This window comes from Falco biarmicus, chromosome 8 (genome assembly GCF_023638135.1).
Source record: "Falco biarmicus isolate bFalBia1 chromosome 8, bFalBia1.pri, whole genome shotgun sequence".
Classification (NCBI taxonomy): domain Eukaryota; kingdom Metazoa; phylum Chordata; class Aves; order Falconiformes; family Falconidae; genus Falco; species Falco biarmicus.
Window position 1 is genome coordinate 18,076,250 of NC_079295.1, and position 19,227 is coordinate 18,095,476.

The 19,227-nt window shown below is 38.1% G+C and overlaps 1 protein-coding gene across 8 annotated transcripts in view; it reads left to right on the plus strand.

Moving 5' to 3' along the window:
- The window catches only part of ZNF385B (zinc finger protein 385B), a 168,234-nt gene that overhangs the window by 78,077 nt on the left and 70,930 nt on the right, over positions 1-19,227 (plus strand). The window contains exon 2 of one of the 8 annotated variants that reach the window (XM_056349328.1): positions 362-526. The exons of 6 other annotated variants lie outside the window; for them this stretch is intronic. The gene's annotated coding sequence lies outside the window, so the exon portion shown is untranslated. Of the gene's footprint in view, positions 1-361; positions 527-946; positions 968-19,227 lie in introns of those variants that run through there. One more of the 8 variants, XM_056349333.1, reaches the window with a different exon arrangement.

Below are 19,227 nucleotides of genomic sequence, written 5' to 3' on the forward strand. Positions count from 1 at the left end.
AAGTATGTTATATTTGGAATAGTTTTCTCCTGCTTTAATTTCTGGGATTTTGATCAGGTCTTTCATTAGCGTTTTTATGAGACACTGAGGATTAGCAGAGGAAAATTCTGATCCTGATACAGCTTGCTTTGGCATAGATCAGGAGTTTATTTATGTATGATTTACTTATACCTGCCTGTAATCCTTTGCTGTAATGTTTATTCCTGTTTGTCCTCTGCGCCTTTAGGCAGAAGTTCTGCCTCGCTGTGGGCAGATAGGCAAAGGGGAGCAAGAACAAAACTGACCTCAGTGCAACCGGAATGGCACAAGAAGGTACAGAGGACAGTATGCTTATTATTTCTTGTTATTGTCTGATCTACAGGGCTAATAATATCGTGTGATGATAAAAGCTGGCAATTTTCAATTCAAGCGAAAAGTTGCTGAATCCAGGAACTTGTAAGAGGAAGTTAAACCTGTCTTGGTTCCTCTTGTTTCCAACATCCTTCTTGCGAAGACTCTGAAGAATGTTGTTCCCTATGTTCTGTGGGTAGGAGCAATTTCTAACTGCATGTGCTGCCTGGCTGTCCTCATAGCCCTGGGGGAAACCTGTCCATTGGAAGGAGAGGAGGTAGCGAGTACTGAGACAAAGTGCTAAATTTCAGTTTTGAGAGTAGACGTTTTGCTCTCTTACCCTGGTGTTTTTTTCACAACTCAAATGGGTGTAAGTGACCAAGTGTGTGACGGTTGTGGGTATGGCATGAGCTTTAGAAGTAGCATGGTCCTTTCTGAGATTGGTTATAGAATTTTTGTAGGTTGTTGAAATCTCCCTGGGGTAGGAACTGATGATTTTCAACAGCTCAGAAGGTATATCCCTAATTCAAAGACTAGGTGGACAGCCTTAGGATATTCTTCCAGATATCCATGGACAACCGAAATGTGAGAAGTTCCTCAGAAAAATTTTAAGAATCCTTCGCAAAGGAAGCATCAGGTAATCCTAACTGGGCAATGTCTACCAGTTTTTCTTTGTTCAAGCATATATGCCCTCCAGTTATTTATAATAGATGTTCTCAGAAGTGACTTGAAATTTAAAACAATAATAAAAATTTAAACTAAATGAGGAAGAGTTCAACTAATAAACTGACAATTTACAAGCTACTGAAAAATATGATCTTACCATAAAAAGTAGCATACAAACCCCCTAGTCATTCTAAATGTGTTGCCTGTTGTAGTAGTAATACAAGCCAGACAGTGAAGATCAGCTTAGACTATGAAACCAATCTAATTTTGTGGTCTTTGTGATTGAAATCTCTGTTTTATTAGGTAATTTCATTAACAGTTATTACCAAAGAGAAATGTATCTCAGACTTGCACATTTCAAAGGACAGTGATCAGCAAAGCACTTCTATATACACCCTTTGGGGACAGAACCAAACTGATGTCCAGTGTTCCCTGATAAAGCAGATTCCTTTAATTGAAGAGGTAATGATTGACATAACAGTGATAAGTGCAGTTATCGACAGGTGATGAGGCATCTCACCAGCATTTACAAGGTACTTCCTGTAGGTTATTTTCAAAACCCACCTGGTGGCTGACTCACCTCCATGTCTATGCAGAGCTCCATTTGGTATCGCTTTCTTATTTAGCATCTTGCTTGCATGGGTGTGCTCTTGTGGTACTAGAATAAAAAAGACTTTCATATGTATCTAAATTATATTCTGAAGTAATTTTAAATTTTTTCCTCTGTTTTTACCAGATATTTAGACAGTAACAAATATATGTCCTTAGTGATGCTGTGCTTTGTACTAAAATGAAGTTGATGACTAAAGAATCAGATTGTTCTTTCAAGATTTTACTGGGGAATCTGAAGAAAAAGAGAGCTTTAAGAAAGGAAGAAAGAAAATTTTGTTTTGAACTATTCCTCTTTGTTATTCTACAACAATACATGCACTGTTAAATGTCAAGACATTTCCTCGATGCAAAAGAATACTCAAGTTCATCTCACCATATCTTGCTCCTTGTTACCTGCATTATTCTTGCTCACGGAAGCATGCAGTCATACCTTTTACCGTATTACACAAACCACCATATTACTTAACAACTAGGATAGTATCTGCCCTAAGCCTTTAGAAAAGCCTATTTTGATTGATTAAGAAAATGCTAATAAAAGTAAAAATGCAAAACAAAGCACTGCCCCCAAAAATCCCTAAACTGATCATATGCTTCTATAGTTGTCTTCAATTTAGAACACTTCTTGTTCGTTGTTGTAAATAAACCAAAATATAATACACCCTTGCATATAATATATAATTACTAAAATAGAATTGTCACTATTACAGACACTAGAGACTTAAATTACTTTTATGTTACTTAAGATTACTTAGGGATACAGTCCTACAGCGTTCTTAGGAAAGTAGCTGTTGCTGACATGTATCAGGAGGCCTTCATGAAACTGGGCATAAAGGACTGAATGAAATAATTATGGCAAAAGACTAATGAGTCAGCCTTAGACCAGCTTTTCCTTTAGAAAGTGTAATATATTTAAAAAGCAATATCCAGTGAGAACTTTAAAGATATGAAAAGATAGTGTTCTACATTCCTTCCTTCATTTATTTATTTATTTAGCTAGCTATTTTTGGTAGCCTGTGTCTTAAGAGTAAATACAGAATTAGAAGACTTCTGAAAAGGTGGCTAATTCTTAATCCCAGAAAAGTAGCTAAAGCATCTAAAGCATTGTTTTTCCCAGAATTCCACCTTGAATGAGTTTGAAAGTATTTTGGAGGTTCCATGATACTAAACCCAAATTTTATTCTCTCTTTTTTTTAAGATTGAATTTAAGAGGATCATGTAGATGGGAGATTGTGTTTGGCAATAGCTTCCAAGGTTATTCTTAGATTGATTCATGTGCTTTGTCTCCTGTGTGAAAATTAATGTTTGTTGATATTAACTGCTTTTTAGTGACTTGAGATACCGTATATTAATGTCTGTCACCATGTCATGGTGGCACAGATGAAAATTTGGTAGAAATGTCAGTAATAGGTCTAAAGATAGTTCTGAAAAGTTCTTTGAAAAGCTACTGCCAACTTCCTGAAATGACAGGTAGTAGCGCAGCAGAACAAGGCGGCAGCCCTGCCTTGTGTGTGGGTGAGGTTATCTCTGACAAAGAACAGAAGCACTGAATGTATGAGTAAATCATAGCAAAATCATGGCTGACTAGAAAGCACGGGTTTTGTCCCTTTTGAGAGTTGAATATTAATCTAGCTATAGGATGTTGACTTACGAACTTTTAAAAGTTACTTATGAAAAGAAGGTTGCAAGCCCTAAAGAAATAGCAGTAGTTCAAAGATCTTAATTTGAACATCCCTACATGTATTTCATAGCTATTCAGTTTTTCGCTAAGTATGAAATACTTCATAGGAATTCATGAATTCTCTCCTGAAAAGTAACATCCATAGCTAAAGGTCTTCCTAAATCCCTGATCTCTTCCTTCACGTGTTCTTGCAAAACCAAGAAGCTGCATTTAGTTTAATCCAAAAGTCTGTCTGTTTTATCTTGGGTAGTCTCAAATCTCTAGAACTTGGTAAAATGCTTCTCTGTAAATAAAGGATTTGTTGGTTAGAATGCCTGGGGAGAGAGACCATTTTGGAGATGTACATTTTAAAACTTCCAATTTCTGGGTAAGTGTGAGTCAGCAGTGAGGCTGAGAAGGAAAATTGTCTGAGCAAAGTATTTGCAATTTTTTAACATGCTTCCTGAAACTGTAGGGGGGAAGAGACGTCAGAACAGGATTGTGGTAGAGAATTACGGAAGCAGCGGGGTTTCCTCTGTATTGTTTTTTTTTCCAGGTACAGTCAAGATCAGACTAGGGATATCACTAACAGTGGGAAGAGATACTTTACTCCAGGCTTGCTTAGAACTATAGGAACCTAAGGGCACTATAGACATGAAAAGATATTAATTCAAAGTGTTCAAAGCTTTTGAAAAAACAGGAATAAGAACAGATTCAAACCTGCAGTTTAACTGATAAAGCAATTCCTATGCTTATGTGATTCTGATGGCACTGAAAGGATAGCTGTTCATCCAGTAAAAAATAGAGGAGATGCTTGGAGGTAAAGGAGTAGGGTGTCCATCTCTTTCTCTGTGGTCTTGTAGTTTATGGTATGTGCTGAGCTATAAAGCTGAGTGACCAGGTTTTACAAGATTCCTTGTGAATGTTGTTTTTTACCCTCAAACTGTCAGCTTGTAATGCTGGTTTTGTTGGAAGTTTTGCCGCTCACTGCAGTAGAATGAGGAGTTGGCTTCTGAAGTGGTGTATTGTATTTCTGACAAGCTTTAAAACAAAAGGCTCAGCAGCATCTCCACTGCCTATCAGTTGCCTAATGTACTGCAGGTCAGGCTGTCGTGGGGTGTGTGCTTCAGCTCAAAGTGTCTTGTGGCTGGCTTGCACAGCCTTTTTTTTTTTTTACCCATGCAAATCCTCTGAGGCTAGTGGAATTAAGCTAATGGACAAGACCATATGTGAGATTAGAAATAGGCTCAGCAATCCACAGAATCTGGTCTTTGTCCAATTTACATGAAATATAAGTAAAATCTTAGAAGGGGGGGCATTTTCATTTTGGTTCTGCATCTTGAGTGCAAGGGAGTCCATGGGGAGTGATGTGTGGTTTATGATTAAGTAGAACTCCAGCTATAGAACAAAATCAGTTTTTCACTGAGCATACTCAATAGTAAAAGATATACTTTAAGATCAGCAATGATAGAGACTAAATGATTACTCTGTGGCTCTGTGCTCTTTAAATTTTACAGTTATGGTAATTATCACATTTGAAATACTTTTAATGAGTTTTAATATTAAAAATACAAATGAAACAAAAGTGAAATTGATACTGAAATGTGAGAATAGGCTGCATGCACGAATTTCATTATTTTCTGATCTCTCTTTAGAAGTCCTAAGGTATTTGGCTTTCCTGACTTTCCCGTGGGACGTTCTCCTTTTGCTTTAATGGATAGGTTGTTTTGGATATTGGTTTTCCCAATATTAAGCCTTAGCAATACTGTATATTTCTTCTGTCCCATCAATCCTAATCATGCTTCAGTGTATCAAAGTAAGGGACATTCTTTGCTTATGCCTCAAACATTTGTGATGCAGTGAGGGGTACAGATATTCTTTACCTTTTAAATTAGTCCTAATAATAGCAGTAGGGATGGTGTTTTATGTTTGTGTTTCAGGGTTTTAATAACCTCATTAAAATCGTTATTTCAAAATTGTCTATATCTAGTCAACTCAGAGATACCTTTTGAATAATGCTTTTCCTGCAGTGGAGTTAGTCTGTGATTCCTGTCCTGGTCACCAGGTTCATAAAGGTGAGATTTGTTATGCTGCCATTTGGTTATTGCTGTTCCTTTGTGTGGAGTAACCTTGGAGTTACTTTTAGAGGCATACTCTGTGCATATGTGGTGCTTTGCAACATTAGTTAGATGACATGAGAGGTCTTTAAGCCAGATGCTTACTTCTAGCAGCTGTAAATGGTATCAGTTTACTGTGTTAGCTGTCTGCTCTTGGGACATTAAGAACAGCGTTATTTTACTTTTTGAGTCCCTGTTCAAGCTTGGCCATTGAGAAATAGTATCAGATAATGAAAGGGGTGGGATCCTATTACAGCTTAATAACAGTAAAACAAACAAGCAAACAAAACCAACTCAATAACCCTTTTTCTTCCTCTTCAGGAATCCAGTTAAATTAAAGACTTACTATACTGTAGTGATACTTAAGAAGATAGTAATAGTCTTGATATTTCAAAGATATGTTACTGGGATCTGAGTAGCTCTTTGAGTTAAAAGAAATGAGCAGGTTTTGTGGACTTGGGAGGGTGAGCTGATTACAGAAAAACTAACCACAGAACAAACAATAAATTTTTGTAGTATTTTGTCTACACAGGAAAGATTCATTCAAATACATTTAATGTGTTGAATCCTTAAACCTAGGGATTTATTTTGCTTATAGTTGGAGATATAGTTGTAAGATTTGGGAAATCCTTCTGTTAAGCTATTTGAGAAGTACCTTGAGATGTAGTTACGCAAGTCTAACAAAAATGGGGATCTCAGCACCATCTTTTCTTTTTAAATTCTTTTAAAATTAAACAAAGGAAAGACTTCTACTTGAGAGGAATTGCTTCTTGTAAATCCGAACATCAGGGATTGAAATCCTGGACCCTTAGAGCAAGGAAAGTCTAAGAAATACTAAGCAGCATAACAGTTTCTACAAAGTCAGTGTTTTATACCCAATTGTGAGTCATTCAGTACTTAAAGATTATATAATACCGTCAATTATGAATACAAATGCAGGGGACTTTTAAGACCTTTCATCAGTATTTAAAAACCATGATATCCTAAGGATGAATTCCCTAAACGCGAGCATGAATAATGGAGTATTTGATACTGACCTCTGAGAAAATACACAAACTGCTATTAAATTGAATCTGGAACAATTCTTAACACCACAAGAAACAAAATGGTGAAAGATGGACTTACTGGAAGTGCGGCAATGTTTCTTAATTTGAGCTGTTGCAAGGATGTTGCATGGTGGCTGTGACAGTTGTACTGTGCTCTGCCCAGAGGCCTTTGCTCTGAGCAGCTGTGCAGCATCTCTCTGCCAGACTTCTTGAGGGGAAGGCTTCCTGCATCTGTGCCTTCACACCAAGGAATCCCTCCTCTCACTAAGGTGCAGTGAGGAAGTACTAAGCTAATATAGCAAGATGACAGTTAAGTCTGCTTTTTGTTTTTATTGCTAGAAGCTGCTAGATGATCTGTGGGTGTGTATGCCAGTTTTTGTATCATTCTTCATTTTCGTACTTTGATTGGATCCCTTCTAAAACTTCGTTTGACCCCTATTTACTGTTCATTTTAAATGCATTTCTTCCTTTGCACTTGAGAAGTCCAAGTATCCTACTCCTTCACCCCCCAGTTTATCCAGATATTGTCCTTCTTTAAGATATCTGAGCTAGAAACATAGGAGCTGAAATCCTAGGCAAACCTCTACCACTGCACATCCACTGTCTATCATTATCTCAGGGCATTAATTTTTTTCTTTTTTTTTTTTTTTTTTTAGATCTAGTTGTCCTGTGAAAGAAAGACTCATATTTTGTCTGAGAAAATTGTGTATCTGTTTTTTTTTTACTTAAGTAGGTCCTTAAATGAATTAGGGTAGACTTCACATAGATGCTGGTGCAGTGTCTCTCACAAGGAATTTGTGTGACTAGCTATTAAGCTTTAAATGCACACCCTTATTTCTTAATGTCTGAATATATGTTAATCTTCAAATGCAACTTGACCTTGAAGTTATCAGTTTCTTGCTTTATTTATTTTTGAGTCCCATCTGGAATTTTTTTCATTGAACAATCTTTTCTAAAAGTTTCCCCCCCTCTAAAATGGTCTTTCTATATAATCTTTTGAATTGAAGCCTTTTATTTCCTGCCCCATCACATGTTTCTTTAAATTGTGTTTCAGAGAAGATTTTTCTCTCCCAAGGTGGGAGCAGTTCCAAATATATTTGATAAAAAAATGCCAGTGGGACTGAGCTGAGGCTGCCACTCAGCTGTTCTCCTTTTCCCATTCAGTTTTACCTAGTTTCATGGTGCGTGGACTTCTTTCCCTTCCATTTGGGCTTGACTGTGTGGGCACAAGGATCAGAAACGTCACCATTTTGTTAGCAGATTTACCTTCTTCCTTCATCCCTTACTTGTAGAGATATGTGGAATTGGGCTTGGCAACCTGTCAGAAGTGATGTGCCAGGCTGCATTTTTCTGTCTGTAGCTGGAGACCGGCGTGTTGGCTCAGCCTCGTCAGAAATGGGCAGCTGCTGCAGTGTTGGTGGGGTGATGCCCAAGTCCCAGCCCTCTGCTGGCCCGGACTGATGCACTTCCCAAGGGGAGGCTGTGTACTTTTATCAGGCATCCCAGTCACAGGCTCTTGGTGCCTCTGAATAGGGTGTCATAAGGGGACAGCACTCTTTTTGGAAGGAGTTCCTGTCTTGCTGGGCGTCTGCCCAGGTTACTTGCTTAAGCTGTGCAATCTCTCTGTGACTGGACAAGCCTGGAGCGCAGGACCTGCTGACATAAAACTGAGGTTGGAATAATGAAACTCCTGAGTGGGCAAGGAGCTTATTTAAAATATTGTCTTGTCCTCTCTTTGATGAGGTTGGTCTTACGTTTTCACTTCTCTTTGCTGTTGAGATCATTTGTATCATGTCCCTTAGACCTTAGGATTGCATATGAGTGCTGGGATGCTGAATTAGATAACTGTAATAAAAGCTTTTCATCATTGTCTGTCCTCTTCTCCCTCAAGTAATAGAAAAATATTTGCTCAAAAGAACAAAAAAGTAGTGTTCTTTCAGAATATTAGTTCCACTTTAAGCACCTTTGCTATAGATCAGAGAATTTGTAAAACTGGGATCAATCTGTGTGTTTAATTTCAGCTTATCAATAGAATGTTCTCACTCAGCTGGAAACTTCCAAGCTAGAAGAACAGACCTCCGCTGTCACAGCCTGCCTGTTCTTTCATATATTAGCATTTAATATTTTTGCTCCTGTGAGCTCCTAAGTCAATTCAAGGCTTCTTAGCAAAAGCAGATTTTGTCCAATGTGAGTGAAAGATCATAAATCCTCAGTGTGAAGTATTCTTTCTGAAGTGTCAACAAAATGTATTTTGGCACAGAGGCTGAGTTGTTGAAAGCTGTGGGTTTGCAAGAGGCTTCTGTAGAGGTAAAAGGAGTCACAAGTGGGATGTCAAGGCTGTAGGGAGCAAAGGCAGGGAGGGCAGAGGGAATTCAGTGACTTCGAAAGGGTGTGCAGGAGTCATTCAGCAGGGTGGTCTGGTGAAGGAGGAGGAAGAGTCATCTTTATCTCAGTCTTCTTCCTCCTACTCCAGTGCATTATCCCGTACCACCTCCTGTCCTGCTATAATATTTCCTCCTGACTGTATTTTCCTGCACCTCGTGGTAACAGGCAAGTCAGCATCTGCTCCTGGGGCAGGAAAATGAGGGGTTAAAACTGGTCCTGCTGCTGGGGAAGGATCAGGCATCAGCCCCTGGGAATAGGTTTTGTGCTCTTGCTGCCACTGAGGTGTTGGAAGAAGGGCAGCAGTGTCAAGCAGAGGGTGAGGGGAAGGCTCTTACATATGAAAATACTCTTCAGCTGTTCCTGACAGCTGCTTGCTTTGCTTGCAGATTGGCTTTCAGGACAAGACTCTGCTTTTCTGCATTTTGTCTCTGATGCACTGTACTGAACCAGGGATAATCTGCTGTTGATAGTGATCTTTAGAAATTCTCTGACTTGCCAACAATAGGATTTAAGACAGAAACATCTTTAGGTGATACTCATTTTGAACCCATGTGTTCTGTCCACTCAGGAGCAGGAGCTGCGGTGAGATAAAAGGAATTAAACATCTAGGACTGGAATCCGAAAGGTGCCAAGTATCCCAGGGCTGAGTGCCCTCAGTTCCCATCAATTGCAAGTCATACTGTAATGTGAGTTAATGGATTATGAGCAGAGAGCAGTGAGATTCAGCTGTTAGTCTGAGCTTCTACACACACTCTCTGTAGAAAGTGTAGTGCTGGAGAAAAAGTAGGTCTGTACGGCTAGGGGAAAACAAATCAAGGAGAGGCTCCTTGATTATTTTTTTTCCCTAGTTTGTGTTGTGTTCCCGTGGATGGAGCAGCACTTTAATCTGAGTTGCTGAGGAAGATGAAGTATGGAACTTCCTTATTCTTTCCCATTTTGAGGTTATTTGCAACCTAAAGGCACATGGAGAGAAAATAAGGTAAGCATCTTGGTGCAGTGACTGTTTGTATCCTTTAGGATATGGGACTGGAGGCAACTTCTGCTCTGCTGTTCTCTTGTGCCACAGCAGGGAGACACTCCTCAACCTGTGTTTATTACCAGTAGAACTAGGGTGGGCAGGAGGAAATGGAGGAGACTTTTTTTGGTGGTTTTGTTTGTTTGTCTTTTGTCTATTTTTTTTGTGTGTGAAGCTTTGATTCAGAAGTTACTATTTATAATAACTTCCATTAAACCCTGAGACTCCATACTAGCAAGTAGCATCCTATTACTAAAGAATAAGCATTTCTCCAGCATTCATATTGCTAATCAGCTGTTCTTTTGTCTCCATGGCAACTTTAAGTGTAACAACAATGCAGTGGGTGATGTTGTCAGCCAAAAAAATCTGTAATGCTTAAGTGATTGTTGATAGCAACAAAATGGGTGCCAGCGCACGGTCGGTTACAGCCAGTAATAGATACTGCACCTATGGGTGAAGTATTGCATGTGACATTTTAAAGCAGAAAACATACCAGAAGAAGTAAGGTTGATGTAATTGGCAGTTTTTATAAACTATATATGAGGTACTGTTTTAAAATTCAACAGGAAACTGGTTTACTTTCTCTAATGGAATGAGTTGCATGAAAAGCAAAGGGCTCCTGGCGTATACAATATGTGCCACCTGGAGAGGAGCTCAAGCTTTCTTAGTTTATTGATGGAACAGAGAACAAACACCACTTTAGAAAAGTGGGGTTAGTTCCTAAAGGAGATAAAGGTTAAAGTTCTCATCTAGCTTCAGTGTTGATCTGAAAGAGGAAGCATGTGAAAAAAAGGCAATGCTTTTCTTATAAATGATAAAATAAAAGGGGGTTGGGAGGAATTATCATCAGGTTTTGATCCTAACTCCATGGTGCCAGGGGCTTGGCTATTTTACTGACATGTAAAATTGAAAATCGTTCATGAGGAAAAGGCTTGATAAGATCAGACTGAATGCTGCTGAGACTAGTGCTGTAAACCAGCTATGAGAGGAGAACAATTTCAAAAAAGGATGCTTGGTGATTAAGTAGGGAGAATAGGAATTAAGGGGAGTTCTTATGTAGTTGAGGCATACTAAATGAGAAAATCCATTCTTAAACAAAAGCAGCGAGATATGAGTTAATGAAAAAACCCTATATTATTTTAAGTAATTTGTGTCCGATATTTGAAAAATCTCTTTGAACTGTTGCTGCTGGACGTACTGTGGGAATTCTGCCTTTAATATGTATGCATGCATACTGTCAATGCAGCATGTACCAGGACACCTTTTGGAATCTTAAATTAGTTGAATGTGAGTGCAACTTTCTCCAGTTGATGTATCATGTTAGTGCTCCATATTTTGTAAAGGTGTCACCTCATTTCTTGAATCCAGGGTTCCTGATTGTTTGAACTGTCAGTTATCAAAGGCTTTTCTTCTCTATGAGGCAAAATGGCAGATGGAGATTGCAACCAGCTATTCTTCAGTCTGACTTGACAGCATCACACAAACCCTCTTTTAACGCAGCAAAACAGAACACCTTCAATCACTGACAACAGCACGAGATACCATCTGGTGTCTGTTTTAGACTTCAGAGAACTAGACAGATACTCATGTGGTCCTCAGTTACTCGTGACTCCAGTTACACCTGTTTGTGGCCCTCCTAAATGAAGGCAACATTTCTGTATTTTTCTGTCATTTGTTGTAATCAAGTAATTTAGCCTGTCTGCACTATGAAACACAACCAACTTTTGCTGAAAGTTTGATTTCCTTAATTGTTTTCATTTGTCTCAGACACAAAAGCTTTCTGAGCAGTCTTTTGGTTTTGAAGGTTTATAGATAAACCCAAAGCGTACATGTAATTCAAATAAAATAACACATTTTTTAAGTTCTCGGTTACATTGCACTTTCTTAAAACTCTTAATTAAACTGATACTCTAATCTACGTAGTCCTTGACTGTTCACATGCCAGCCTGTTGTGTGACAACTTAAAACTTAAGCTGAGGTCTTACAGCAATTATTCACTTGTTTGCTTACAGCTTCTGCTGTACAGTTTGAGACCAGATCTGCTGAAGGGAGCAATGCAGCCACTGCTGTGGTTAACACTGGAACTGGAGGCTTCAACGGAGAGTGCTGTTGCAAGATATTTGTTGGTTGGTGTTAACAGCTCTGTAACTTTCTCATGAAAAGTTTGGGATTAGTTTGAATGATCTAATGCAATTTTTGTCTTTGATATTTTATCTGATATATTTTTAAAGCTTATACAAACAGGTACCCTTCAAAATATGGACCACTTCAGGAAGTTGTCTTTGTAGTCAGCACTAATGTAGGCTCTCTACAAGGGATCTCTTCCAGATCAGTGTTTGAACTTATTTTGTGTTAAGCTACGATGATGAAAAGTGGAAAGGTGTACAGGAGCAGGCTCATGGTACAGCAAGCCACCCTGCATGGGGTGGAGATGGCAGCTCAAGGCTGGGTCTCCTGCTTGGCTGTGAGAGCTACTGACACCAATAGGCACACGATGCTGGGCAGAGGTACCAGTCAGATGGGAAGAATATAATCTTGCATATTCTTATCAGTTCTGCTGTGTGATGTCAGGGCAAGCAACTAAGAAAACTATTTGGATGTACTTGGCTGTCAGCTGAAAGTCATTACAAGGAAATTCACAAATGTCAAGATTTCTGTCATTTTTTACTTTTAACCTTTCGAGGGTGGACACCAGGGTAAAGAACTGCCACCTACTCATTCATTTATCAGGTACATTCAACTATCTGTAAAGCAGTAAAAGAAAAGAGACAGAATGGTGGGAATCTAAATGAGAGTGGAATAAACTTGGGCAGACGTGCTTGATGAGATTAATTGGTACAGGTCAATGTAAGTATGGAACAGTAGTTGCCAGGTCACTTAATAAAATGAATTTTGTTCTTATGAGAGACAGAATAACAGTAGTACTTGAGACTTGACAGGCTTCTTTTTGCAGAGTGGTTATAATATAAGTAGTAGAAGCTTCTCTGTGCCTATTTGCACTCCTGAGAAGAATGTGTACGTATGTAATAGTGCCAAATGTGACTGTATATCTGTCGTAGGAGGAACTGAAGACCACCAGGTAACTCTAGTCTGGCCTTAAGCCAAACAGTTCCTGATTAAGTCAGTATCCCTTCAGGCGCAATTCTGTATCTTGTCTTACAGTGAAATTTTATATCCTATTTCAGTCCTCTTCCCTTCCCTTGAATCTTTTGGACAGCATTTCCCTTCTGATGTGTTGTGTGTGTTAAATCTCCGATTCTCTAAGTTGCTGAACCTACAAGCAAAGCTAGTGTTGCCCCTAAGTCCAGCCCTATAAGCTCTTCTGAAAACCGAAAGTTGCATATGATTCTTTTTTTCTGTGATTTATCACCAATGACTTTTTTGTTTTGTTTTGGGTTTTTTTGTTTTGTTTTGGTTTGGTTTTTTTTCTGCAAGCCAAATTTGTAACTGACTTTTCCAGCATAAGCAAAAGTTTGAGCAGTGGGATTCCAGACCTTCAGGGAAAGATGGACCATATGTCTATATTGTTCTCACTGGTATTAGACAGAACAGAACTCTCAGCATCTAGTTGCTATTGAAGGATGAACTTTGAAATGCTGAAGTAGTTGTTATAACTCCATCAATTAGTCTGCATAATTTACAACTATAATCTATCTAATTATTTTCTTCTATATTTTCTCTGAAGTAATTAAAGTTCCAGACTATGAACAAGATCGTGATGCTTGTAATTAGTTTACTCTGCAAATATCACACTATCTTGCTGACTCTTCTTTTAAATGTGAGACGTATTAGCAATTTTTGTAGTTTCTAGTGAGTACCTCTTTACAGTTCACTAAAATCTCTTTCAAATATGTGATTTATTCTTTTTTTTGAGCTACACATGCACAGAAAATGCACCAAATTCTATGGAGCTAGTAACAATCATTTTTTTTCTTCTCCTGTCAGCTTTTCACTTACCTTTCCTTTTCCCCCCCTCTGTTCTGAGTGCTATTTATAATAAACACTACTTTCAAATGGTGTGGAGTTTGACTGGCACCATAGATTTAAGGTAGAAGTCTTATTTCATGTAGATGGATTGAATGAGTTGAGATTGCCTAGCCCTTCTTTCTGTGATTTAGTGATCAGCTTTTAATCAAAGTGCTTTGATGTATCTAGTAATAATGGCTGAAAGTTGTAGTCACTCTAGAAAAAGTAAGTATACATTCTTTGATAGATTCCTCGCTTCGTTGCAGCTTGCGCAAATCCTAATGTCCCCAAATGAAAGCCGTTTCTGCTTTTTGCTGATTCAGCTCACAGTGCTTTCCATGCAAGCTAATTGTTATGGTAGGTGTAAAGGAAGACATGGCAACTAGCAGCTGTGTTCAGGTTGTTCTATTTATCATGAATTTTCTGGAAATACATTATGGAAAATTAACATTTAAAATCAAATACAATTTATTTAGATATAAAATTGTAAATCTTGTATTTACTGCGAAGATAAGCAACACAGCTCTTGACTATGACGCATGTTTGTCCTTCATATGAAAATAGAAGTGTTCCATGAACAAAAGTTCCCAGTTTCATTACAGCTGTGGAACTTTCCATTTCATGTGTGGTGGTAGCAGAACTCTGTACAAATTGCTTTGACAAAAATAGTATTTATATAAAGTGGAAAATTCCACTTGCAGAGTGAGAGGGAATCTTAGCAACCTCCTTTTCCCAGTATTTGCAACTGCTACTGTATTGAGAACTACTGAATTGTTCAATTGTCAACAACCAGATTTGACAGAAGTGTAAGTGTGAGAAGTTTTTCTGCTTTACTTGTCCACAGGAATAGGTACATAATTCCTATCAGAGTGATTCTGTTGGTGTTTATATTGTTCTCTGCATTTCAAATACAAAAGCATGCAAGTACCATAAAAATAAAAATGCAAATTTCAAACAGAAGTGCTCTTCTCTCTTTTTAAACTAAAGCTTTTTATTTATTAATACAAAGAAATATAGAGATATTTCTATATATTTCCATGATATGACGTTAATATTTTGACAACCTTGTTTGTGGAGGAAGGACCCACTTTTGTAGTGTAGAATGGACGTGGTAAAATATACCACACTGGGGACATCATTGATGTTAGCTTGTAACATGTTTGTGCCTTTCGTTTGCTTCTGTTAAATTTTGTTTTATTGATCTCTTGACCAAAACTTGAAAACTATTTCTGAAAGACATAGCCTCCTTGAAATCAAGCAAGGCTATCTTTGTACTTCATAAAAGTAAAGTTTGACATTGGCTATAAATACCTGATTGCAGTTTGTCTTTAATGACTGCAATCATAGTACCCATTACTGGTCATCTAATCCTCTCCTTGTCAGTGTGGAATTGCTTCTCTTGTACACACAACACCGTTTTATTCAGTCTTGATACAAATGTATGTGCAGTTGAGATTCCCGCATTCTCTTGGGAGATTGTTTCCACAGTCTGGTTCAGCTCAAAAAGGCTGCCGCTGTGAACATTAAATATCACTCAGAATAATCTTCGTGTCAAGAAGCTTTCCCTGATGTTCAGACCCGTTTTTCTCAGTTATATCCTTTTATTTCAATTCTCTTTATTCAGACCTTTCAGAATTCTTTGCTTCAGAAGTCTTTCAAATACCCTGTCCCCCCTCTCGCCTGTCTGTCTTGTATTGTTCCTAGGGTGTCTATACTTAACTTTTTGTTTTTTTCTAGACTTCGCAGAGCTTGCCTTTTACATTGCTTTGCCTCAGTCTCTTCAGTTTTGTAAATCCTTCTTGAGTTAAAAGGTAACTGCTGCTCAGCACAATAAGCTTTGTCAGACAGGGACTGATAAGTCCTTGCTTCATATAAGGGATGCATTGATACCTTGAGCTTTTTGCCTCATGCCATAACATGGCGAGGTTATTAGGCATGATGGTTTTATGCAGAAGAGGGAACTGGGCTTTTTCCTTCTTCACCTTACATTGCTACTCTGGCAGGTCAGTCCCTTGCTCTTGCAACTCAAATATTATTTGGAAACACATCAAACATTTGTACTATTTAAATCTTTTTTTCATATTTCTTGCTGTATGATTGAGGTCATCTTTGAAGACCTTTTTAGACAGAATATCCAGACATTTTTATTTTCTGTAGTTTTTGCTGAAGACTTATTTTAACTCTGTACTACTCCCTCATGGATTGATTGATCAATCAATAATCTATACCTAGCCCAACATACAAAGACCAGTTGGTCTTAGATTGATTTACATGTTGTCGCAGCTGTTTTGTTTGAATGTGCACATACAGAAATAGAAATACTGTGCAGGGCTCATCTTGTCTAAACCTCTGTTCTTGTAGACACAGAGGTTTACAGACTCAAATTCAGGCGGTCTTATGATTATTTCTTATTCCCATCTTATTTTTTCCTATCCTTCATCATGGATACCAAAAATGAAATACTGTGCTGCAGGTGATATCTCATACCATAGGATGACTACTACTCAGTTTATGTTCAAGACGTATTTCCTCTATTATTTTTTTTCATGTAGAATGATGGCTTTTCTGGAGTTCATTTGTTTCAAGCAATTCTGTTAAATCTGGGAAGAAGAAAATGTTTATGGCTGTTTTCTATTCTGGCTCCATTGTTGTCTAAAGATGCAACTGCCTTTTTTTTTAAATCAATGTATCAGTCATGGTATTCTATTTAAATGTGTGTTCCATAAAGCATTTAGAATGTGACATGCATTTCTGTTCTTGTATAATAGAAAAGACATTGGAGCATTAAATTTCACTTTACACACCTTTTTTTTTGTGTGTGTGTGTGTGTGTGTGAAACTTTCAGGAGTGTTTCATAGAAGATGTTCGAAGTTCGCGTCCTGGTAAAAAGGTGTTGTAGAAGCCTGAACTTCTGTGTTGGCAAAAACTTGTAAGATAAAAACTGTCATTGCAAAACTTGTGGTGAAATGGACCTTAAATTAAAAAACCCGAAACCTTAATACATCACATCTCTAAGGGGTGGATTTAGAATACTTTACATGTATTTTTCTTTTTAATGCAAACATTCTACTAGTGGCAAATGACCTTATTAGACTTCTTCCTGTTCCATTCTCTACTCTGACTACATTTTTTTTAAATACCTAAGGAATTTATCATTTGGAAGCAGCTAAGGTCATCATATATCTTCCTGATCGAAGTGCATAAAAGTAAGTTAATGGTAAGTTCAGTTGCCTGACCTTCTCCTGTGCTGGCAGACATATACTGTAGTCACAGACAAGGTTCACCCAGACTCAAATATCAAATATTTCCAGAGAATGGTTTGAAAATTCTGGAAAAACAACACAGAAATTCCAAGGGTGTAGGTACATCCAGTGGAGGTGAAGGGAGATTGTTTATGCTGTCTGTTGTAAATGACCATGTTAAAAATGCGGGCTCCTTCTGTAGATGACTGAACTGCAACTGCAAAATGCAAGTTCAGAGCTTTAATCACCTGCTTAAGGAACTTCAGCTCCTGAATTAGGGACTTTGGTTAGAGTCCTTAGGTTATACAGCAGTGAGTATTTTCTGGAGTATAGTTTTGCTCTGAAAGGCTGTATCTGTTGCAGAAATACATGCCATATTTTAAATCCATGCTGGGATGCATGCTTACCTATGAAACCATGACTGCTGTATCCACAGGAATGTGTAAGCCTTGACCTTAACTAAGGAGCCAGTCTTTCATCCCTGTCTTTGCAACCTTCTATTGCCAAATTTAGCATGCTACTGTAGCAACTATTTACGCAAGGAGATGTTATGATTCGGGACGTTTGCACAGAAATAGGAGAGCTGCTATGTGTAGTCCAGAGTATGTGGTAATACATAATGGAGTGGGTATGCTGGGATCCTCTCCCTGGACTGCAAGTCATTCTGCGTGACTTGCTTGCTGTGGTCCTCCTCCTACAAATGCTGCTGTCTGTGTAACATCATAATTGTTTGCCTGTTTCCATTTGGTGTTCATGTATTTCATGTCTTCGCTGCATTTCTCTGTGCAGCAGTTCAAGAACTATTAGTCAACATGTACCAGTTTCTGTTCATGTAGCATCAAAGCAAAAACACGAAACTGTGCTGCCATAGCACCTCCTCTTACTACTGCTTTGTGTTGAGACATGCTAGCTATAGCACCTGACCCGGCAGCTGTTCTCTCTGCACAGAACTCCTCCTGCTGAAGTTAATCGGCCAAATTTCACACTTGTACTGCTGTTAATCCTAGTGATTCTGCAGACTTAAAAGGAATGATGACAGATTTGCACCAGGATAACAGATCCAAGTTTGAACCATTTCCTGGAGTTTTGTACATCACGCATCATACCTCTAGGCCTCAAGTTTTTAAAAGCAGTCTTGCTTCCCGTCATTTTGCAAATATATGCAAATAAAAGGGAAAAGCAGGGGTATACTCTAGAAACAGTCGTCTTAAGATTTCTTTGTATACTCTTATAAAATGCCTTTAACTGTGATTTCAAAATCATACGTGAATAATTCTCTCTCCAGTAATCTGGGTTGCATTTCAGAGTTTTTACTTTCCCTGTTGCAGTCAGCGGCATTACAGCTGCTAGACACATCACGAGGGGGAGGAAGCCATGTCTTTGTAATAGCATTGGTGCCTTTTGGCTGTTCTTTCCACCTCACAAAAACAAAACACCCTTTCTTTCCCTTCCTTTTGAATTATGTAGTTTCATCTGTCATTGTGAAGTTTTGAGAAGTTTAGATATAAAGCCACATTTCATACCATATGTTTTCTATAAAATGTGTATTGCCTTTCAATCAGAAAAGCCTCTTTTACTTCAGTCTTACCAATTGCTAAGTATGAAGTGAGGTTAAATGTGCCTGGTACTCTTGAGAGAATTAAGAAAAATGTTTGAACATTAATTTAAAGCCCAATGACTGAGAATTTAAGCTCATTCTTAAAACAGGAATCAGGACAGAGGAAAAAAAAATGTGAAATGTCCATTGCTTCATTCTTACTTCTCAGAATGATAGGCTCAGTTATTTACCTTAGTATATAACCAGGGATTTAGAAAGTGAAATATATCTGCCTGCCTGTTCCAAGAGGCAGGCTGAAGCCTGTATGCTGCTGAGATACATCTTTAAAATAGAGTTTAGGATACTAAATGTTAAGTATTAAGATTATTGCTTTTAAGATCAGAGTGAAATATTACACATTTTTAAGATAGTGCAAAGGATATTTATTAGGAGGGAGAGGGAGTTGCTTAATAGAAATAGTAACAGAATAGCCATCTTGCCTGATTTTTAAGTTATGCAGCATGATATGTTGTAGTACACCAAACAACCAGTAATGAAAATAATTTTGAGAAGAGGATTGAGCAGATTTTTTCTTTAAGATACCCTTACCAGGATATTCTTTAATCAAGCGTACTGTAGGGTTTGGAAGTTCTT